Here is a 25865-nt window from a genome sequence, read left to right as displayed (position 1 = left end):
ACACGCATATACATATTTATACATATATACTTATGGATACATATATATATATATATATATATATATATATATATATATATATATATAAATATATATATGCACATATACTTATATATGATGATTGCAACGTCTTGTCAGACGAGTGCCACTCCCTCAGACATTTAAAATCCATGAGCCCAAATACCTGAGGGAGTATCTATACAAAGATGATGTTACAGAGTCTTAGCTTTGTACGACAGCTAAGTCTCTCTCTCGGTTCAAAATGTTGAGATCCAGCAACAAGCAAGAGCAAGATAGCCAGCAACAAATTAAACTGCAGACCAGCTTAATGCGGGTACTGGTCTTCCGCTTTATGGTTTTTTAAATCAGAGATTTGCTTCTCCTAGAAAGGTTGCCTTCACCACGGCTTAAGGGAGCCCTCTCCACCCCAATACACATATACACACACACACACACAAATATACACGGTGCTAGTTGGCCGTTGACCCAGAAAAGAGTTCATTCGCCCTTTGGGAGGTCTTGTTTTTAATCCTTCAGGGAGACTAGCCGCCCTCCTCACCAAGCAAGTCTGGTGGTGGAACCAGTTTAGTCGCCGGTGACCCGACCATGAGGCAGGTAGTACTGGGTTACATGGTACCAGTAGCATATGACATGACCTGACATACTTATATATACATACATATATATACACACATATATATATATATATATATATATATATATATATATATATATATATATATATATATATATATATCCTATGGCTTAATATTTTGCATAGAATCCTTCAAGAAGTTTTTAGAAAAATGAGTTCGATTTCGTTCAAATACTTAACAAAACAATATATATAGATGTGCGTGTCTGTGTGTGCGCGCGCGCACACACACGCGCGCGCGCTAATAATTATATGTACACATTCATCGTCGTCCAAATATCTTTTTAACAATTCATACGGAAGTTCATTCAGTGGGAAATATATGCAGCATCATTCAGATGTTTATTGTCATAAAATCAATAAACTTATATTTACACAAAAACAGAAGATTTATTTATTTAATTTCCGTTGAATAATCAATATTTATATAAATAGACGACAATAATTTTCTATATTTTACATAATAAATAGAAATGGAAAATTGTGCAAGAAAGGCAGCTGGCAATAATATTTTGGGGCTTTCAGTTTGGGAATTTCAAATCATTATTTTAAATTTTAGATTCAAAATACACGTTGTTACCATTATTATAAGCTTGTGCAGATCCTTAGTTTCTGCCTGGATTCACTATTGTTTATCTTAAATCTTCTTTTTACAGATAACATGATTAACTATTAGTAATCCATTGTTTCCCTGGGGGTCTTATTGCCTGCCCTATCCCTTAAAGCAAGGGTCGGCAACCTCCGGTCCATGGATCAAATCTGGCCCTCAAGTGAATTTTTCTTTGGTTTTCCAACTTATTCAGGGCACAATTAAAATAAAAATGTTCTGTAATATATATGTTTGTAGTTTTTCGTTATATATATATATATATATATATATATATATATATATATATATATATATATATATATTAGTTAAATAATTGATATTGTTTAAAATTAATCATATTACATTTACTATTTGTTTTCTTCAAGTGCACAGAAAAATGATTTACATATTTAATAATATTGTTGTCCTCCATATTTAGAAGACAGAAATTAGAACTTGTGTTTTACATCCAGGTCGTTGGAAATTAAATTGTAGATTAAATAATGAATTCAGTTTGAAATTCCATACAATTTCCTGAGTTTGACATAAAGATTTCCTGAGTTCGACGAGATGCACTTGAAAAAGGTTGGAAGTTACTCAGGGTATGATATAAATAACAATTTTTTTTATAAAAATATCTTAGTAATTTTTCTTTTGTTTTTATTTTTATATTTCTGTAGTAAAATAATTGATATTGTTTAATTGTAATATTATATTTGATATTTGTTTTCTTCAAATGCACAGAAAATTTATTTACATATTTAATAACACTGTTGTCCTCTATGACAACGTAGCCAAAGTGGTTTGACTCTCTTCTTATAAACAGCTGAGCTTGTTGGCCCTCACACTTCAGAAGGTTGCGACCACTGCCTTAAAGCCATAGAAACTAAAACGGTGTTAATAAACAAACACAAATGTAACCTGCTTTCAGTGGTAACCTATAAATAAATCTAACAGTCAATACAAACTTACTCCCTTATTTTTAGTAATAAAAAGTAAGGTACGATATAAATAATTGATACAATATGTCTAAATACATGAAGCATTGAAGAGGAACAATATACCTCTCTGATTTAAATAGAGGAATCAGTTCAAAAGAATTGTTCTCAAGATGGATAAAGTATTTGGTAAAATTCAATTATGAATTTACATTATTCTGGAGGTTGCAGTTCAGTTCTTAGTGCAGGCAACATGCAAAATACAATACAGTCATGGCTGATGGAACGAGAGCATGCTACTCCAATGGATTAAATAAAGGATTCTGTTCAGAATTTCATGCTGATTTCCCCATGTTTGACAAAATACACCTGAAGAAGGTCGGATGTTACATCGACCGAAATGTGGTGAAAATAACACTCGAGATGAGAACAGTAGTCGGCATAATCCAAATAATACGAAGTATCAATCCTCATTTTAAACTCAGAAACATAAAATATTTATTTCTAAGTTTTTAAAGAAATTTGTGAAGTGATCAGGACCGGTGAAGCTAACTAGTATCTACCATAAGGAGACAAACGAGACATTGAACTTAGAATCGTGTTTGTGAATGTGGAGAATATTGGCATCATTGTAAACCAGAGACTTTGTAAGTTGATAAACTATATTACTTGCAGAAATGGAAAGTGCTCATTTTTCGTTTTCAGAAACAGAAATGTTCCTTTTTAACAACATAAGAAGATTGCTAGCTTTTCAACTTTGGCTATACATCAGATTATTAGAGGAAACAAGACATAAGACAGCTGATGTTTGATTTAAACTCTTGGAAGTTGTCTCAAGTTGAGGAAGGAAAGAAGACATTGGCAGACGGTCCAACTTATTGATTGTTTGTTGAAGGTTGGCCAATGTGTATTGTGCTTCTCTTGTGAACTGGGATTTCTTGGTAATTTTTGAACAAAAAAGAAAATAAATATAAAAAAGTAAAAATCAATATACCTATATAAGCCCAAGGAGAGGAAAAAAATCACTTAACTCAAAATGTTTTATTAATTTAAAAAAAAAATTGAAACAAGATAAAAAGAATCATTATTCAGTAGATATATATAAATATATCATAGTTCTTAAAAGAAGAAAAAAAGAAAAATAATAAACAAAACTAATATATATTCTGTAAGAAATAAAAAGGTTCGGCTTGTCTACGATGAATAGCTAAATCGAATATTAAGCTGAGAGTGCTGTCATAAATACGGATAATAAAACTTGACAGAATTTTTGTCAGATTTGTCAACTATAGACGAACAAGAGTGCTTTCCTTTTTGTTTTTATTATGCTTAATTTGATTTCAACCAAATTTGATGTGTGGTCAATATGAGAAGAGAAATAGAAAGTTTTTCTCTCACATAAAAATAAAGAAAAGCAGAAACATTTTGAAATATTTGCATATGTACTAGTTTGTGATGCATATATCATGTAAGCAAAGCAGTTCAAGTTATCAACCGTAGTTCATAGCATGATGATTATTGGTGTGCTGACAGTTTCTATGATTTAAAAGCCACAGGGATTAACGTGAGACATAGTCTCACTTGAGAATTTTTGCTTTAAGAGCTTGAACACATTTATGGTGTAAAAAGTGAAGGCACAGTTGAGCAGATAGTTTAAGATATTTGCCATAAGTTACAAATACCTTGATGATCAGACAAGGTAAGGTAGGCCTAAATCCATTATTTCTGAAGCCAGAGGAAAATTTCAGCAAGTAGTACCAGAGTATCAAACAAGCTCAGCATTTAATAGTCCAGTGTAATTCGTCACCTTAATTAATTATGCAAAATAGTGCAAAACTTAACTCTCTACTACTACTACTATTATTATATAATGAGGGCCACGTCTTAATGGAAAAATTTGAGGTGACTCCAGACAGAAATTCTGAAACCATGTGATTTCCGGGTAAAGATTTTTCTGTCTCTTTGTCTGGTGAGGCTTCAAACAGAAAAGATGTCTGATTGCTGTTCCCCACGATGGAACTGCACAGTGGTACTAGGTGTAGCGGGATGAGTTATTCATCTATCTGCTTTTTTCTGTCATGCGCATATACAAGCAGCCTGTCTGTCTAGTATTTTCCCTGACTGTATATTTTTTAAATAAACCTTTTATAAACGTTAGTACCTATCAGCAGACAAATAAAGCTTGAGTTCAGCAGAAAAATAAAACTTGGTTTCATGACAATGATATGGGTTTATAATGCTAAGAGAAAATGTAACACTGTTACTATTTTAAGTGCAGTATTGCTCTAATGGATACATGTATTAGATAATATTAGTCGTGTTAATGGAAAGATTGGGGTTTGGTGGGATTTGAGCCAAACGGAAGTTAATTTCAAAGATTATATTCTTTGTATTTGAGTGACAACTAAAAATATGAGTTTTACATACTGAAAGTTAAAAAGGTCATGATCAAATCTTAATTTGGATAGCTTGTATTTCCATGTATAAGATGACTGCTAAAAGAAATTACTCAATAATTGTGTTTATAATTTGAAAACTGTTTCAGGTTATATTGGCAACTAAAGAAAATTATTTATTTATACAACTGAATTATAAAAAAATAACTTTTAAAAGAGCAATTTATGTTGACAACTTGAAATGGTCACCTGCCATATTTGATAAATCAATTTTATACCTAATAAACGCTTTTCTTGGAATAAGAGCCGGCCTATATTTTGTGGTTTGGATTTGGGCCCATCTTTTCAGGTGAAACAAAGGATTTTATCTCACACAACTTGCAATTGGATAGTGAATGAAAAAGTTCATCTCAAAGGAAAGTTGTCAAGAAAAAGAGTTGACGCTTGAAGAGCTCATCAGAAGGCAGTCAGTTCAAAAGACAAACAGGCTGAGAGTTGGATTGTAGTTGGTGAACATTCAAAAGTAGGAATAAAAAGACAAAATTTTTCCCAAAGTTTATCTCCAAACAGACGAAAACAAAAGTCAATTTCAAAGTCTCCTAACTAAGACTTAACACCAATTGAATATAAACAAAATCAACTTTTTTCAAATAAATAGTTGTTATTGTTCATAGTGATTTTTTTTGTATTGGGGTTGTAACCAGAATCTACTAAATAGCATCAACACCAAAGTTCTGCAGATTTTTCGAATGCAGTATGAGTGTAAAATAATTGATATAGGAACCAGTTGGAATGCATGTGGTCTTGGTAGTATGAGATTGCATTTAATGCTCTGAGACCCAACATATGTCCGAGTGACTTCCACGGCATATGCGACCACACAAGTAAAATATTCACTTTTAGCTGTATTTTGAATAAAGTGATTTGAGTAAATAGTGTCCCTAATATTCACAAAAAATCTAATACTTGCAATTATTGACTTTTAAAGAATTACCAAAAGTTGGCTAAAACCACTTCTTCCATTTAAATGCCTTTAGTTTCTGGGAGATTATTACTAAATTTAACAATATGGTTAAAATTATTTTGTCGTTTAATATTATGTTACGACATCATTAAATAGGCCTCAAGCTGACATATAAATCCAAATGATTTTTATAAAGTACTGACCATCAAATGGCGCAAGTCAAAACTTTGAGCTCAATCTGATTATTAATTTACAAATTACTTATAAAAATGAATCTCATGGCAGGAATTTTCAAAACAAAACGGACTTCTACTTTCTGATTCTCTGCCCCAGCAACAATATGGCAAAAAAAAAAAAAGAAAGACATACTGAAGATGAGGCTTTGCTTCGAAATATATTTATGAATTTCAATATAAATTTCAAACAAAATAAATGCCTATTTTATTTTATAATAATGCGTTGTCTTGGCTTCAAATGTATATAATACGTGTTTATTTTATTCAAACTCAACTGGCGCTTCTAAGGAACAAAAATCTTAACGTTAAATTCATATGTTGATAAAGCATTGCTTTCTGTTGAGACAAAATACAGTAAAGTAATGATTTGATAAGGATTATTTGGACATTGCTCAATCAGAAACCATGGTTAAGAACTGGTTCCGATTGCTTTACGGTTGTACAGACATAAATGATGATCGCCAAAATTCGGCAGTTAGTCCAGATAACATCAAATGTCCATCAACACGTTTTGGCTAATCGTAAATGTGTATTCATCATTTCGCAATGAGAAAGCTGTGTTCAACATATGTGCTTTATTTGATCATAGTGGATCAAAAACAACCTGTCAACAATTCAGAGCTTTGTCCCTAACTGTTTCACCACAACAAAAGATTTTGCATCAATACGTGATAATGGATGAAACATGGATCCACCACTTTACTCCCAGAATCAAATCGCAGTTGGTTGAGTGGACAGTAGCAAGTGAAAGCTGTCAAAAGCAAGCAAAGCTGAAAACATCAGCAAGGTTTTGGTTTCCATATTTTGAGAAGCCCAAAGAATTTTTTCATCAGTCACCTTGAAAAAGAACCATCAATAGTAAATAAAATAGAAATTACCAAAATAAATGGCTACAAATGTAGAAGAAAAATATGTTTTTTCACTAAGACAAGGTACTGTCACAAGTCTATCACAAAGAATTTCTTGCACAACCACCCTATTCTCCAGATCTGGTCTCCAGCAACTACTGGTTGTTTGCAGACCATAAAATAATGCTCCAGGGAAAGAGATTTGGTTTTAGCGAATTGATATTGGAAACTGAGGCATATTTTGAGATTCAAAACAAATTCTACAAATGTGACATCGAATTGTTAAAGAAGTGCTAAGATTAGTGCATCAATCAAGATGAATAAATTTTGCCTAAAAGTCTTTTTTATTAGTTAGTTCCAGGATTTATTGAGTGATCTGTTATTTGTGCTAAAAATGATGCTCTGCATGCATGGTCATTGTTTAATTATATAATAATAATCTATATAATTATAAAACTCTGTGGATCTTGCTTGCTTTCTTGCTTGCTTACATCTTCTCTTCGACGATCAGGCAATTCCATCTTTTTAAAGTGGGATAACAGGTGAATTATATATATATATATATATATATATATATATATATGTGTGTGTGTGTGTGTGTGTGTGTGTGTGTGTATGTGTGCGTGAATCAGAGGCTAAGAAATAAGGATGGAGAGTTGCATCCTTTGGTTTCTGGCTAATGGCATTTAAGTTTATATATATATATATATATATATATATATATATATATATATATATATATATATATATATATTAGTTTTGATCACCCTACCATAAGGCTTAATAATCAATAGAGAATTGCCTTTATAATAATAAATATATAATCTGCATGAATTAAAATATCATATTTAAGCATATCTTATGACCGGGCTATGCTGGGCAGCCTGCTAGTATAATGATAAAAACAGATTTACTCATTAAAAGGAAGAAAAAACATGCACAGAGAGTTTAATTGATACACGTAATTACTGACATGTCAGTGAAATAATGTCAGGATATTTAAAACTAAATTTAAATAAACTTCGTGAGATGATGTGCAATATTCTAATAATGTCCAAAGGCGAATATATTTATTTAATAACTTTGTTATTTTTTATGTTGTTGACATCAAAGTGGTATTTTCGAAGAGCTTTGCATGAAATGTGTAACACACCTTGTACTAATCTAATCTAGCACAGCCATTACAGCAAGAAATATGTAATGGCCACATCAACTGACTGAAATAAAATAACCAAAAATTCTTGAAAATAAAAAGGAAATATATCTTGCTAACATGGATTTGCTGAAACTTTTCTAGTTTGAAAAGTTCCTAGAGCTAGTGATTGGTGAAGAAAAAAAAAAAAAAACACCAACATTTATATCTACAAAAATGTATCCCATTAGTGAAAAGGCCATCTTTTTCAATGGCAGATTACCAAGTGAAATCATTTTTTTATTAAAATAAAAAATTGGAATAAAAATTGTAAAAAAGTTAATGTAACAGTTTGAATTTTTTTCAATAAAGCAAAAGTGAAATATATTCTAATTATCTCCCCTGCTGATTACCTCTATGAAAAGAAAAGAATTATGGAAGTAAAAACAGACTTTCCAGAAAACAAAAATGGCTACTAATATGAAATTCTTTAACATAACAGAGTGCTAAAAATAATATGAGTTCCTTTATATATTAGCCATCTTTTATTATTACAAAAAAAAAAAAAAAAAAAAAAAAAAAAAAGAAAGAAACAACAACAACAAAAAACAAAGCACTGGTTATAGTTTAAATACAGTGATACATCGGAGTTTATTTAGGAGATTGATATTTAATTCTGACCAAACTTTTTCTTCTATTATTCTTTGCTCCAAAATAATGTCTTTCATTTAAGTTTCTTCCTGAAAATAATTATTCCAGCTAGGAATAACGTTAAACTAGATACTTTCCTTTCTGACACAACCCGCTAACATCCTTAATAGGAAATGTTTGTTTTCACTATTTTGATATTTATTTCGGTTATTGGATAAATAATTACATGTGTTTACATTTTAATTATTCTACTATTTATTAACATTATTTGTATCTCATGAGTTCATATAATTTTATATTGAGCAACTAATTTCAATGCTCTTCCACTTGAATAGTATTTGTGGTCGATTATTAGTAAGCGGCTTATTCTTATTCCTTGACAAAGCATTCCTTTTATGGTAAGTTGACACTTATTTACTTACTAGCGGGGGTACCCAGCGTTGCCCAGGTTTTTAGAGGCGCATGTGTGTGTGTGTGGGGGGGGAGAGGGTAAATAACCCTGTTTAAATATTATAAAAACAAACAATGTTAAAAGTTCTAAAAAAAGCAAAAAAACAAATGGTCCGGGTGTTTGAAAAACCAAAAAAAGTTTGAGGGGGGGGGGGACGTTCGAACTCGAATCCTTGAGGCGAAAGTGAAAAAAAAAGTAAAACGTAATGAATTAGGTCAAACATCAATCTCGCAGTGAACTTTGTTTTGGTTTAGTTTTCCCAAGATGTTGGGTCGAAAACCAGTTCCCATAAAAAAAATAGGGTTGTTCATATGAAAGTAATTGTCTGATATAAGGTTTCCACTGCATTGATCAAAAGCTGATTGCTTTTTTGGACGTTTCGGTGCGATGCCGAGAACACGCAATGTTCGAATTTACTTTCACTTTATTTATACTAATACGCAGGACAAACAGGTGACATGGCGAAATAGCGCGAATCTCATAAAAGTCGACGTAAATAAATCTAGAGGTGATGCGCATTCCCAAATCGTAGATATTATCATCTAGGGCGTATATAAACACTTCTAAGCGATAGTAACCCCCCCCCCATCCGGACCATCGACGAAAAAAGCCTTTTTGAGGCATACAAAAATGCGCGCACCGCATTTGCATTTTATATATATAGACTAGCAGGGGGTACCCGGCGTTGTCCGGGTGTTTGTAGGTATATGTATGGGGAGGGGTAAGTAATAACCCTGCTTAGATATTATAAAAAAGCGATGTTAAAAAAATCGGAAAAACCAAAACCAAAACGGGAAAAAAATGGCATAAATAAACCTGCCGGATCAAACCTGCAATACGCTGTGTGTATGGGGGGTAGGGGGAGGTAAACTAAAGAATAAGCGAAGTAATAAAAAAACGTTGCCCGGATGTTTAAATGTGTAAAAGAAAAAAAAATAGTTTTGGTCAGGAGGCGGGATTGAACCCGGAAGCCTTGACGCGGAGGTGGAAACAAAAGCCAACCACTTCACCGTCTCAAGCACGAGTGAGAGTAATTGATTAGCATGTTAAGTTAAGGCTTATAAAGCGAGTGAAAGAGGTTTGATTGACAGAAAGACACTAAATGAGGTCATCGCAGAATTGTTACGATGACGTGGCAGTATTTTTAGTTTTCACTTCACCCAGATGATGGTAGGGGGCAAGCAGCTCCTCATTTAAAAGGGATTGTCTAAATCGAATAGCAATTGTCTGATATAAAAAGAAACTCCACATTGATCAAAAGCTGATTGCTTTCTGGACGTTTTGGCACGAAAGCCGAGAACACGAACGGTTTGAATTTAGTTTCACTGTATTTATACTAAAAAGCAGGACAAACAGGGGACAGAGCAAAATAGTGCAAATCTTATAAAAGTTGATGTAAATAAATCTAGACGTGACGCGCATTCACAAATCTTCGATATTATTATCTAGGGGGTATATAAACACTTCTAAGTGATAGTAACCCCCCCCCCCAAGAATGGCGGCGAAAAAAGCCTTTTCGAGACATACAAAAATGCACGTGTGTGAAAACAAAATGTGCGACGTTAACCATTGGGCCACCGTAAAATACTAACGAAAACACGTTTCAATTTATTTAACTATTTAGAATTGGCAGGTGTACGTTTTAATGACTTAATGAGGTCAACTTTGACTGCGGGACAGTATTTTATTAACTGTGGGAACGCTTTTTTTTATATTTTTATTTTCCAAGATATTGGGGGGGGGGGAACCAGCTCCCCATAACAAGGGGATTGTCCAAATTGAATAGCAATTGCCTGATTAAGGAAAATTTCCACATTGATCAAATCTGATTGCTTTCGGACATTTCCAGTGATCGCGACTGGAAAAATACCGCCTGAATTAGTGTCGTTTTTATTATATGAAAAAGCCTAATCCACATGCGGCGAGCGAAAAATGTCGAATATTTATCTTTTCAAAATCGAACAAATTAAATAGACAGGCGACCTCCGTTGTTAACTCGTAGATATTATGATTTATATGTGATTTAAAAAGTTTAAAGAAGTTGTGAGCCGACCGACCGCTTCTTGGAAAAAAGCTTTTTACAGACATACACAAAAAGCGAACATACATACATACACACATTTTCGCTTTTATATTTATAGAAGATTTTTTTTTTTCTATTAATATTTTATTGCCTTTTAAAACAAAACAAGAAATACTAAATTTTCTGAATAACATAAAATTTGTAATTACTTTGAATTGTCCACCATCTTGGATGATATTCATTTTCATTTTTATTACTTAACATACAAATTATTTTCTAATGTCTTATTACAACGTTTGGTATGTCATTTGACTTGTATTTCTTAACCAAACTATTTCATTCGTTGTCATAGTTGCAAATATTAATATCTATTAATCAATAGATAACTTTGATAATCACACATTGAATTTTCATTATCTTATTTTGAATATTGCTTGAATACTCATTAAAATCATGAATATAAGGGAAAACTAAAATGAATTTTTACTGTTATGTAAACATAACTACTATTAATTTGTGCACAAGTTTTTTGTTTTGATTCTTATGTTTATCTTCATGATACAGGGTAGTCCAAAAATATGTAACCATTTGTAATAAAATAGCATTACTATAATTAAATCCTTCTTAGATAAGAGAAAAATCCAGGTTGTCCTCGACGGTCGTACATCTAAACAGTGTGATATAAATGCGGGAGTGCCTCAGGGGTCTATCCTTGGACCTCTATTGTTCCTAATATTTATTAATGAACTCCCCGACAAAACTGCCTCTGAGATGGGTATATATGCTGATGACACCACACTCTATTACAGGCATGACAGGAAAACAAATGAACACATAACTAAAGAAATGGCAAAAACACTAGAGGATAGCCTCCAATCTGTAGTGGAATGGGGAGAAAAATGGATGGTCACATTCAATGCTGCCAAGACTAAACTGGTTTCCTTCAATAATTACAAGAAACCTTCTCTGCCACCAATAGCAATGGCCAGTGACTCCCTGTCTGAGAGTACATCTTTCAAACTGCTTGGCCTAACGTTCACAGGAAACATGAGTTGGAACAATTATATTGAAAACATTGCCAGGGCCGCTGCGAAGAAGGTAGGCTCTCTCTACCGTGCTAGAAAACTACTGACACCTGAAAGTATCCTGTACCTCTATAAGGCCACCATTCGCCCATGTATGGAGTATTGCTGTCACATTTGGGCTGGTGCATCTGCTGCTAGTCTCTCGCTCCTAGACAAGGTTCAAAAGAGAGTCGCCAATCTGATAGGCCCTGAACTGGCATCTAAGCTTCAGTCTCTGTCTCATCGACGAAACGTTGCATCCCTCTGCCTGTTCTACAAGTATTTTAATGGTGAATGCTCTGACAAACTGCAGGCACTTGTGCCCCCACGACGTAGACACCCTCGACAAACCCGACAAGCAGCTAAATCCCACCCCCACACAGTAGAGATCTTTCTACTCCAGTAGTTTCTTCCCCAGAACCGCTAGACGCTGGAATTCCATTCCAAGTCCCTGCTTTCCCAACTGTACTGACATGCAGAAGTTCAAGTGTAACGTGAACTGACATCTTGCTGCCCAAATCCCAACATAGTGCCCCAATAGTTGCTGCCCCTGATAGTAGCCCCCTACACCACAGTGGCAATGTGCCTTGTTTGGGGTGAAAATGTAATTTAAAAAAAAAAAAAAAAAAATAGGCAAACTTGACATTTTTTTTTGTTCATAGACCTGTCTTACAATCATGTAAGTTTTGTCTTGTATCAACATTTTGCAAGCAGCACAGGTGGTGTTTAATGTGCTCAATCCAAATTCTTTGGTGCTGAATAACTGTGGCTACACACACATTGGAGTTTATAATGATCCTGTTAATCTCTGTTCGAATGTTATTTTTGAACTCAGCAATAGTTTTGGAATTGTTAACATAAGTCTGGGGATAGGTCTGGAGAATGTGCAAGCCTAAGATGGTTCATAAAACAGGAGATGAGCCTGTCTACACAGGAGTAGTGATGGGGTATTCGAGTGGAGTATTGGATAATCAATAATCAGTTGCCCAATCCTGCTGATAAATTACAGTATCTGTGTCCATTTTCATAGAAATGACGGCAATAATAAAATGCAAAATATGATATTAAATCTTTTATCTAGAATCCATATTTAAATTTTAATCAAATGTTTAAAATTTAAGGTTTAAGCTTAATAGGACTTGAAAAATTAAAATTCAGTGTCTTTTTTTAATTGGTGTCTAATGACTATGAATCAAATTCATTGCAAATCTGAAATATTTGAATATTAAAATGGGAGTGTCACTCATTTATGCCTCTAAAACTCTTTTAAATGCTCCAAAGGATATGAAATTTGGGGAATATTTATTTATATCTACTAGCTATTAAAATTTTACAAAAATCAGAGATATCTGAATTTTCACAAACGACTGCTACACTTTTTTTATCTACGTATTTGCTTAAAACTAAATTAAACAAAAGATAGTCCGCATGTGAACTCCTTGCACCTAGCAGCTATATTCTAAAATTCATAATGATCGGCTAATTAGTTTAGATTTAATCCTGTATATATATATATATGGAGGATAGAAAAAGCTGCCTTTGCTAAGCAGAAATGCACATCTTATCAAACCAAAGTCAATTCTGATTTCATCCGACCCCCCCTCTTTTTTTTTTAGAGTCTTTAATTTTTCGTATTTTAATTCTTCAGACTACTGTTTTCATCTTGTGTGTTATTTTTAAAACGTTTTGATTGAAGTAACTTTCAGGTGTCTCATGTCAAAGTCTGGAATCTTTCTGTTGAAGTTTGAAATTTACATCGAATTTCGAACAGAACCTTTTATTTAATCCATGGTGCGTAGTATGCTCTCATTTCGTCAGCAATGACTGAGTAGAAGTCTTAAGTAATTCACGATTGTATTTTGGGTATCATTCGCACTGAGGATTGAATCTTCAACCTCCAGAAGAGTGTAAGAGTGAAGAGCGTAAGTTTATAACTGAATTTTACCAAATACTTTATCCACTATGCCATGGGCCCTTCATTTATTTTGTAAAACTTCTGAGAAAACAAAAAAACAAACAAACAAACAAGCCAAACACCATTAATAAATATTTAAAGATATAATGAATAAAGCAACCTCCATGAATAAATATTTGAAAATATAAAAAACGAAGCATTAAAAATGTTTTTTTTAAATAACTTCTTTTTTTTTTTTACATGGAGGTCACCACTTATCAAGGCTCAGAAGCCACTCAGGGATAAGAGTTATTGCATGTACAGTAATCAATGGGATAGTATCATAGTAATCATTAGTATTGGAGATTTGATAGCGTGTCTTACTTAAGAGGGTGGTTTGTCAGGAATTTGTTTATGTTGGACTTGAAGACATCCAAGTTGTAGTCAGGTGGGAAACAGGCAAACGGAAGAGAGTTCCACAGTCGTGCACATCTAAGAAAGAAACTCTGCTCATGGAATCTACGTTTGGATTTAGGCACAGATAAAGAGTGAGGAAAATTAATGACAGTAGTTTCAGCTAGACGGGTGTTTTTCGTGAAAGATTGGCGAGGGGAGGACCAGAGATTGGAGCTCAGACAAGCACTTGCTATGGAAGTAACGATAAAACAAAGACAGGCTCACAACGTCTCTTCTATGGGAGAGAGGCTGCAGGGAAGAGAAAAGGGCATCCCCCACTAAGCCATGAAGTCTATTTTGTACGCTGTCAAGGCAGGATAGGCTGCTTTTAGCAGCTCCTGCCCAGATGTGGCAGCAGTACTCCATCCTTGGACGTACTTGACTTTTATACAGATAGAGAATTGCATCGGTAGTGAGATATCTTTTGGAGCGGTAGAAGGATCCCACCATTTTCCCAGCGTCCTTGGCAACAGACCTGATGTACGTGTTCCATTTCAGATCAGGAGTAAAGGTCAAACCCAGAAGCTTGTCATAACATGGAGCCTCCCCAAGACGAGAGCCATCTATTTCAATTGATGCCAGATGGGGATCAGAGCGTTGATGATGTAAAGATAGAAGCTTGGTTTTGGATGCATTAAAAGTAACCAGCCACCTCTTCACCCACTGTACCATGCGCTCAAGATCAGAGGAGAGAGAATCAGAGAGAACTTTGTCATTTACGGCCTTTGATGTGTTGCCATAGATGGTTGTGTCATCAGCATAGATGTCAACGAATGATTTAAGTACTGGATTCAACATTAAGTAACTTGAAAAGGGTTGATATGCTGTAAAATAAAACCATCAAACCAAACTCCATGAATAAATATTTGAACTTGAAGCATAAAACCTTTTTCCAAAATTACTGAATTCTGCATTAAATATATAATGGAGTGGTGTGTTTTTATTGTAACAGTATCAACGAACGAGAAAGGCAGCTGCAGTTAAAGTATGTATGCAAATTGGCAAATGTGCATATGCTAACATCATGGGAAGAAGGAGAGAAAAGGAAAACAAAAATAGACCTCGTGGTCAGAAAAGCGGAGAAAGGATAGGTGTTTGACGTGTGTCAAAGCAAGAGGACACATGCGCGATAATGTCAATGCAGGAAAAGAAAAGTCAGAAAAAAAGATAGCACGTAGTTGAACAAAGGAAGCGACCAGGTGTTTTGATTTGTGTGCGGCGATAGAAAAAAAATGTGCCACATGGTCAAAAAAAAAAAATAGGAAGAGACAAACAATGATAAAGACACATGCATGAAAAAGTGTCTTGTCAGACATGTTTGATGTGTGAGTGATATTTTGAAACACAGTGAAATGCCGTTTCTGAATTGTTGAGATGAGGATTGGTTATTCGTATTATTTGGATTCATTCCATGGCGCAGTGGTTAGAGTGCTTGGAAAAATCAATTGTAAAAAGTTATATTCTCCTGAAGGTTGAAAGTTCAATCCTCAGTGGGGGTGATCGAAAAATACAATTGCGAATTACTTAGGACCCCTATCCGATCATAGCTGATGGAACAAGAGCATGCTACCTGCTAAATAAAGGGTTCCGCTTGAAATTCTGTCCGAATTCGACAGAAACATTCCCGATGAGTTCGACAAGATACACCTGAAGAAGGTCGGAGGTTACATCGACCGAAACGTTGTGAAAATCACATTTAAGATGAGAACAGTAGTCTGATGAATCCAAATAATACAAACAGTGAAATGCGTTGTTAGAAATTACTGGAATAAATGCTTTTTCTATTCGCCTAAAAAAAAAAAAAGCTGAGTCATATTTTTTTATGTCCTTCCCTATTTGTGTGTTCCTGTGACGGTACCAGACAATGTGTGGGTCCAAGTGGTTGAAATGTAATGACACGATTAAAGTGTAACTGTCATGTTACAAATATGCTGAAAAGGGTTGATATGCTGTAAAATAAAACAACCAAACTAAACACTATGAATAAATATTTGCTGATTTAAAGAATTTTAAGCATAAAACCCTTTTCTAAAATTACTGGATTTAGCATTAAATAAACTGAAAAGGGTTGATATACCACAAAAGAAGACAACCAAACCAAAACCAAGCCTAATTTTCTACTAAAATGAATGCAGTGATCTCAAATTTTTCTACATCACATTGTTAAACTAACCAATGAATCTCACCTCATATAGAGCTGCAGCTGATCCCATCACCCATACCACATAACTTATTGTAGCTTGGGACCGTCTTCACGCCTCACATTAAAAAAAAACACTTCTTCCAACACTGGGTCAATGATGCCAGAAACAATAAAACTCAAAGAAAGGAAATATAATTCCTAATCAAGATAAAAGCTCTCAGACCTAGTTTGATTTCTTAATACTAATCTGTTAATGGATAGCTACTAAAATACACAAAACAACACGGCTGTCACTCAATGGAGAGACAACTTACAATGCTTAATATTTTTTCAAGGAGAATAATACTAAATGATTGAAAAAGATTGATTTATTCCACAGCAGCTAATACAGAGTGACTCTCCATCCTCAAAAGTATAAATAAATGCCACCCATGGAATCAGTAGTAAAAATTAACAATTCTTTCTGCAGTAAAACCATATTTAATACAAAATCGACTGACTTGTCCATCAAGTTTCAGTTATAGATGTCCAACAGTCTTTATTTTATCACTGTTCAATATCAGTGATGATAAATACTGAGCATTAACATGTGATAGGTAGGGCTAGGACAACAGCATATTCTTTTCATTGTTTTGACTCTCGAGTGTGTATCCGCTGATATATTATATGCTTTTATATAGTGATGTGGTTCTCAGTGGATTAACTGTGTCGGATATATACTCGAGAGTAAAATCAATGAAAAGAATATTCTGTTGTCATAGCCCTAGTGATTAGTTCGGTTTTGGGCTGCCATGAGCAATCAAATAGATGTTGTGAAAGATGGACAGTGGTTTCAACAGCATCGGGCAATTCCCTATGATTAAAATTATTAGTTTGAATGGCTGCAGGGAAACTTTGGTAATCGTCTCATCAGTAGGTGTGATTCTGAATGGGCTTTACACTCACCAGACCATAACTCCTTAGATTTTATCTACGAGATTATCTCAAAGAAAATGTCTATCAAAACAATTTCCAGATTATTCCTGAACTGAAAAGGGTCATCACAGTCAAAATCAGAACAGAAAGGATTAAGAAATTATGTTCATCGATGGGAATTTTTTTCTTTTTTTTGGGTGTGAGGGGTGGGTGGGTGGGGGATACTTTGCATTTTAAAAAAGCTGCCCATGTTGTATTCTCGATAGAGACTGTTGTCTGCTTTTTGGTGATCAAGATGAAACCATTTTTGAAGATACTTTTCTTGAGTAGCTGATTTTTTTTTTTCTTTTTTTACAAAGGAGTCAACACTTATCAAGGACTGAAGGCCACTCAAGAGTAAGGGTTAATGAGTATACGGTATCACTGGGAAAATATCGTAGTAATTGTTAGTAGTGGAAATTTAGTAAATTGGATTACTTAAGGGGATGACTCATGAAGAACTTGTTTACACTGGACTTGAAGACAACGATATTGTAGTCAATTGGAAAGCAGGGAAATGGAAGAAAGTTCCACATGCATGCAGTTCTAAGAAAGAAGCTTTGTTCATGGAATCTACGTTTAAAGAGTGGGGGAAATTATTAATAGTGGTTTCAGCTAGAGGAGTGTTTTACATTAAATTTTGGCAAGGGAGGGACCATCGATTAGAGCTCAGGTGAGCATTTGCCATGAAAATAATGATAAAGCAGAAACATGCTCGCAACATCTCTTCTGTGGGAAAGAGGCTGCAGGGAAGAGAAAAGGGCATCCTCTACTAGGTTATGAAGTCTATTTTGAACTCTTGTCAACGTTCTGAACCCCATCTGGCATCAATTGAAATGAATGGCTCTCATCTTGGGGAGGTTCCATGTTTTGACAAGCTTCTTGGTCTGACCTTACTCTTGATCTGAAATGCAACATGTACATCAGATCTGTTGCCAAGGTAGCTGGAAAAATGGTTGGATCATTCTACTGCTCCAGTGGATATCTCGCTGCTGATGCAATTTTCTACTTGTATAAAAGCCAAGTACATCCTAGAATGGAGTACTATTACCACATCTTGGCAGAGCATTGATAATGGAAAGAAAGAAGCTTGGTATTAGATGCATTAAAATTAACCAGCCACTCCTTTCCCAATGCACCATATGGTCAAGATTAGAATAAGAGAGAACTTGGTTATTTATGGCCTTTGAAGTATTGCCATAGATGGTAGTGTTGTCAACATAAATGTCTACGAATGATCTCAGGATGTGATTTGGGAGATCATTGATGTAAATCAGGAAGAGAGTTAGTCCTTGAGGGACTCCAGCATTAATACTGTGACCTTCTGATTTCTCTCCATCAACCACTACTCTTATAAATCTATCAGAGAGAAATGATTTAATAATTGAGAATACATTTCCAGCTATACTCTAGCTGGAGATCTTGTGGAGTAGACCTTTATGGCATACCCTATCAAAGGCCTTTGATGTATCAAGAGCTATTGTCCTAGAAAAGAAGCCTCCATCAAGAGATTTGCTAATCCTATGATATGTAACAGTTAGCACATCTGCTGTAGATCTAGAAGAATAGAAACCATATTACATGTCATTGAGGAGGTTAATTTTGCTGACTACTTCTCTATTTAACACGGATTCCAACAACTTACTCATGATGCAAAGGAGATTGATTAGTCTGTACTGTGTGGCAGATGACCGATCACCTGAATTTTTAAATACAGGGCATACTGACGGTTTTCCAGAGTGTTAGGAAGCATTTCTCCTTAAGATAATGCTTAAACAGCTTTGTAAGTATGGGAGCTAGTTCTGGTTGAAGCTTTTTCAGCACTATAATTGGAATGCCGTCATGTTCAGTTGCTTTACTAGAATCAACGTTTTTGATTAGCTTGACAACATCATACACAGATATTTGTGTCATATTGTGTGTTTTATTAACTATGTCAATGTCAGGTTTCTTAATATTCCTGAACTTTAAGGACATGTTATGAAAACCTACCTGTCATTCGGAGTAGGTACTGAAAATCTTGAAAGTAAATAATTTGTGTTTGAGCAACAGATGTGTTTTTTTTTTAATGAACATACATAAAATTGTAACAAGGATTATTAGCTACCCCCCCCCTACACACACATATACATATGCACTTTGTCAATGAGACAAAGCAGATTTTTCAAGTAAAAAAAATGCAGTTCTTGAAAATGCTATCATTCACACAATCACACTCCGGCATACAACTAAACAATATTTCCACACATTAATAAATCAGATTCCAAGTTTCATGTAATTGGTGTTCCAATTTACTTGCCTCTCCATAAAGCAAGTTCAATACAAGATTGGTTTTTAATGTAAAGAAAATTCAGCTCCCAAACAGGGGCACTGGATTGGAGCAAAAAATTGGCTCCGTCTAGAAAGATTTCTTCATTGACCGAGGACAGGAAAAATGTAGTATAAGATACTACATTTTGCTTCTGTTTAACTGATGTTGGGTAGGGAACAAAAAAAGACAATAAGGGAACGATGGTCACACTCAAATAATAGTCATTTTAAAATGGAAAAATTAAACAAATAACTTAATGGCGATTGGAGAAGGACATGTTAGTTTTAGAGAACTAAAATCCTTATGTCTAGGTGATGTTGAAATATAATTATAAGCTTATGTGACTTCCACAACACAGCCATGGACTATTCATTCAACTTTTATCAAATTTCGACCATGAGAGCTCTTTCTAGAACAACAAGTGAAGCATGCATGGTCCCCCGTAAGTGCACAGTGGACGAGATATAAAAAATGAGTTCAGCATTTGCCCCACCCCTATTTAACCCCCAAAGTCCCCAGGGGACGTCAAATCCTGATGAAAATGAACAAATGGTGCAGTTTTAAGCCTTAACATATGTAAATTTGAGTTCTGCACTATGCAAAAAAAAAACAAATGACTAAGTCAATCAGCCCCCCCCCCCATTTAGCCCCAAAAGTCCTCAAGGTCTTAACATGTTTAAATTTGAGTTCAGCACCATACAAAATTACTAAATAGACATACACCGAAAATTTTGGACAAATATGGTAAAATAGTCCCAAAAATGGAGTGTTTTTATTAGCCCTAAAAAAGTCCCTGGGGCACACCTAAGAGTTATTGCGAAGTATAGACAAACAAAATTATATAGAAATCAGTTAGTTACAACTTTTCAGAAAGTTTTAAAAAAATTCAAGGCATCAATTTTTTTTGATAAGCACAAGTGTCAGTTTTAGCCATTTTAACCCGAAAGATACCTCTAGGGGGCAACTGGAGTTTTCCCAGAAAATCCGTTCAGTTACGTTTTTACTCATATCATGTTTAATGTTTGTGTAAAATTTCAAAAAATCATAAGTATAATTATATAATAATTTCTTGCTTTTTTCTTTATATAAAAACTAGATGTACCTGGCGTTGCCCGGTATTAAACGTAACGTTAAATTCCTTAAAAAAAATGAAGTAAAAAAAAAAACGAAAAGAAACTGAGACCTGTGCATGGGAGTACTATGCTTTTTCTAAATAGTTAACTTTGAACTGAGATTGAAACCAAAACATAAAGACAGTGAGTCATGTATGATAACCATTAGGCTAGCTTAACACGATCTTTAAAAAGTGTTTTCGAACCTACTTATTCTTAGCATAAGTAATCTGTCATGTGAACGATTCACGCATGTGCATTCGTGAAGCAGTTTTCAAACAGACAAAACTGCAATGACTTCCATGTACCAATTCTTCAATGCTGATCCCTTAGTAGCCGTTTTTTCTGGAAGAAAACCAATTAAAAAGTTTTTCACATATCTAAATACCCTATATACCAAATTTCAATTCTGTTGATCAAAAATTCGTTGAGTATATAGGTTGAGAAGTTTCCTCACAGATTTTCACATTTATAGCTATATTAGATGTACCTGACATTACCCGGTATTAAATGTAACGCTAAATTCCTTTAAAAATAATGAAGTAAAAGAAAAAAAAAATGGAAAGAAACTGAGCCATGTGCATGCGAGTATTATTATATTTTTTTTCTGAACAGTTCATTCTTGTAAGTAAAAAAAAAAATACTCAAACTGAGATCGAAACCCAAACCTAAAGACAAGAGTCAAGTACGATAATCATTGAACTTAACTTGTCACGATCTTCAGAAAGTGTTTTCAAACGTTGTGAAACTGTTGACAAACAGATAAAAATCCAATGCTTCCCAAGTACCAATTTTTTCTATTTTGACCCCTTTGCAGATGAAAACTGATTAAAAAGTTTTCCACATGTCTGAATACCCTATATATCAAATTTCAAGACTGTAGATTAAAAATCCATTGAGTATATAGATTGAGAAATATCCTCACACACACATTTTCACTTTATATAGATAGATTATGATCAGTACAAGAAAGGTCGCCTACTTATCTAAAAAAATTGAAAAAATGGACTATAGTTTTAAAACTGCAACGCAATGCGTCATGTACAGCATGTATTGTTTTTGTTTTTTTTTTGTTTTTTTTAATTAAATAATTCAGAGGTTTGATAGGTCATAAGACAAACCAAATATATTTAAAGAATATTAGTCATAGCCATGACCTGTTTACATCATTACCACTATTTATTCTACTTTGTTTTTACTCATAAACTATGACATATCAAAACGGAGCGATAGTGATATATTACAAGTTAGTGTCTCCAAAGATGCTGGGTCAAACAGAGCCGAGAAGGAAAAGAATGAAATACAAAGGTCTTATGAACGACATGAAAAAACACAAAAATCTTCGGAAGATCTCCATCATTTAAGTAATTATAGATGCAACTGGACTTGTGAAAAAGAATTTCAAAAACTACCTAGCAAATATACCCGGTGAACCAAGTGCAAGAGAAATACAAACAATTGCATTTAAAGGGACGGTTAGAATATTTAAAAAAAAAAAAAGATATCTCGGTTTGAATGCATGAGATCGTAGCTGAATAGCTGGTAGGATGCCCCATCCCCAGTTACAACAAAATGATAAATAAATGAATAAATTCTTCTTGCAACTAAAAATGTATTATATTTATAAAAGTATCATTTATTATTCTTATATAGAAGTAAATAGACTTATTTAGTCATCTAATTTACTCACGTGTTTGTGGTATGTACAGACACATATGTAAATTAGGTGATAACACTAGCAAAAGTCAACTTTTCCCGGACATAAAGGAATTAGAAAGTGGTTGAATCAACATAGTGAGAGGGGGTGATAGAAAACCATAGCTCAGAGAGAGAGAGAGAGAGAGAGAGAGAGAGAGAGAGAGAGAGAGAGAGAGAGAGAGAGAGAGTGAATTGTTCAGTTAATTATAAATAACGTCTAATTGGAACCATTAAAAACAGATTTATTTTATTTTATTATTGGAATCCTTTGAGATGAGTAATTTGTATATTTATTTATTTATTTATTTATTCATTTGCGGACTGTTAACCTCATCTTCAGAGTTGCTGCTTCACTTAAACAACAACTATGAAGATGAGAATGAGAGTCTGCAAATAAATCAGCATTTTTTTTTTTTTCAAACAGATCAATCTTAGAATTGCGGCATATTTTAGCATGTATTTTATGTCAAAATATATAGAAGAAATCCTTAGGGGAAACAAACGTTAATCAAATCACATTTAATACAAGAATATGTTTAAATATTGTACTTACCATTCTTGCTTTTCCATTTGTAGAGTCCTGGTTGATAATAATTATGTGTTTTGAAGAGATGACTACTCCATGTCCACAGAAAATGTCCATTAAAACCTGTGTGATTTATAATCCAGTTTTGTTCATAGCAAACAAAAGAAACACAGAAAGTCTTATGAGCTGAAAATGTTTATTACTTGTTAATAAAAAATGGTCGCCACATTAATAATTCAGTTTCCTGTTTTGGAAATTTTTGTTGTTGCTTGATTTTTTATTTATTTATTTATTTTTAAAAAAATATTTTTGATACAGTATCTGAATGCATTCAGACTGATTTTCAAGAATAAAAGATTTGTTCATTTACTTCCCAATGAGTCGTCCACATTTATTTTGAAGGGATATTTTTCCCCCACCAAACAAAACTGATTTTTGGAAGACAGGCTTTCAGCTTGTATTATGTTATCTACGAAACAAAAATCAATGCCCCGTCGTTTTGTCCAAACGTTTTTGAAATACTGAAACTGATTTCAATCAAACTTTGCAAATAATCGATGTATTGGCCTAGTTTTATCGACAAAAAAAAAAAAAAAAAGGAGTGGCTAATACGAAGTTGGGGACGGAAAAGAAAAAGAGCTATAGATAAATAAAAATACCTCCAGTCGATTATAAAAACACTTCGCAAAAGAAAAAACAAAACACACACAAAAAAAATCAATTTGGTGGAATTGAATAAAAAAACAATCAATCAATATAATCTGAAAAAAAAAAACCCAAGAAATATAAACAGATAATTAATAAACAATTAACACCTACTTTATCCCAAGATGATTTGATCCAAAATTGTTTATGGTTAGCATTAAAAGTTACTTTATCATAAACATGTAAACATAAAACTTCATAAGACTGAAAAGAAAAATGATATAAAAGTTCATTTTACGGTCATATGACCAAGCGTTAATTATTCATATATTGATGAAATTAACGTATTTAAAAGAAAAAACATTCCAATAAATAGCATAGTTCAGTCAAATTTCCTCAGAAGGTTATTGATTAAACCAAAAGATACCTGAAAAAGGTTGGGGAGTACAAAGGCGAAAACTTTAAGAAAATGGCAACAACCAAGAAAACCGTCAAAACCATGCAAATAATGTCAATCGCAATAAATATGGTAAAATGAATAAACATTTGACAAAAATCACTGAAAACAAATTGTTTCACGAATGTCTTTATTAATGTTAGCGATTATATAAAATCATTTCTCAGTGGATTAAGGTTTTTTAATTCTCTTCCACTGCACATCAGGGTCGGAAAGTGGGATTAAGAAATCAGCGCCCATGAGGAGGGGCACTGACCTGCAAAAATGCCTAGGAACACTGTCGGCATTCCCTAGTAAGAGTGTATTATGCGATTAGCAATAAACTAACCCTTTCTCAAAGAGAGAAGGCAAAGCCTGAGAGGGTGAACCTCGTAGAACTGCACAGGAACAGCATAACACCACAATCAACAAGGACCAGATCATTGCGGTAATGCTCTAATCTCTGTTGATTTTGGGAGTTCGAGAATAAAAATCCATAGTGGGTTGAGTTCAAAGAAGAAAGGAAACTTTTCAAGTTGGAAAGTTTAAAATGGGGAAAAAAGAAAGTAAAAACGAATCTGTCTGTATAGAAAGTGGCTAAAGAAGTTCCTTATGGAATAGATGAATCAATGTGCCCCACCAGCTAATTGGCCAACTTACACAGCGCGGGGGGGGGCTTGATTCACAAGACAAAATAGATCATTATTTTGTTTGCTGCAACAAACGACTCATTATGTTGCCGTAAACGACGCAACAAATGGTTCATTATGTCGCCGGAAATAGTGAAGGATTTTTTTTTTTTTCAAATTAATTTTAGACAGCATGATGGATCAGACTTGCTAGTTGCTTTCCGTCTTTCCCTACATACATGAAATAGTTTTGCTTGGCAGTTTTTTCCTTGTTAATTTTATGACAGGACGTGTATATATATATATATATATATATATATATATATATATATATATATATATATATATATATATATATATATATATATATATATAATAAGAATTACAATTAAGTTTACCAAAATGATCCAAGATGGCAAAACTAAATAAATTATAAATATTAAAGAATCAATATTTATAAAATAATCTCAATTTGTTTTTCCTTAATTCAGCCTTGCCTTGACAGTCGAGTTGTAAATTTCTTCCATTCCTATTTTTACGCACATTTTATCTTTCTTTTAATAATATTCCCTTTTTCTTGTACCTATTTGCGAATTATTCCACAGATTTCTGCCTTTTGGATTACTTTGGACCATCTTCCAATTACGTGATTCCCTTGGATTTTACTTGTGTGAATGGAAATTTAACTAATTTTCTTGGATTCTGCATCTTTGGATTTTACCGTCATTGGATATTTTACCCTTCATCAGACTATCCATTCACGTGAAATCACTTTTTTATTCACCCTATTCCCTCTGCTTCACTTTTTGTTATCAAATAAGATCTATGACTTACTTGTAGTTTCATTTAATACTTTTGCAAGCAAAATCCGATCCCACATTTTGCTAAATCATACCCTCTGATGAGAAGAAAAGTATTTCTTCAGAACTCTGTGGATTAAGAACTATCCACTTATTTAGTGTTTCCTTTTTAAAATTAAATATGTTTTTAACTCTTTTTCAAAGTGTTTTTTAACATGTTTTATTAACTATTTGTTCTTATATATATATATATATATATATATATATATATATATATATATATATATATATATATATATATATATATATAGTTC

The 25865-nt window shown here is 33.6% G+C and overlaps 1 protein-coding gene across 1 annotated transcript in view; it reads right to left on the bottom strand.

Annotated features, from left to right (window-relative positions):
- Positions 1-23704, bottom strand: part of LOC145242059 (protocadherin gamma-A4-like) — a 113201-nt gene extending 89497 nt beyond the window's left edge. Inside the window, exon 1 of the mRNA XM_080104957.1 lies at positions 23069-23704. The gene's annotated coding sequence lies outside the window, so the exon portion shown is untranslated. The remainder of the gene's footprint in view (positions 1-23068) is intronic.
- Positions 23705-25865: the final 2161 nt, after the last annotated feature.

This window comes from Euprymna scolopes, chromosome 21 (genome assembly GCF_053919585.1).
Source record: "Euprymna scolopes isolate OS-2025 chromosome 21, ASM5391958v1, whole genome shotgun sequence".
NCBI lineage: Eukaryota > Metazoa > Mollusca > Cephalopoda > Sepiida > Sepiolidae > Euprymna > Euprymna scolopes.
Note: the sequence above shows the minus strand (reverse complement) of the source record. Positions and strands in the feature narration are given on the sequence as shown.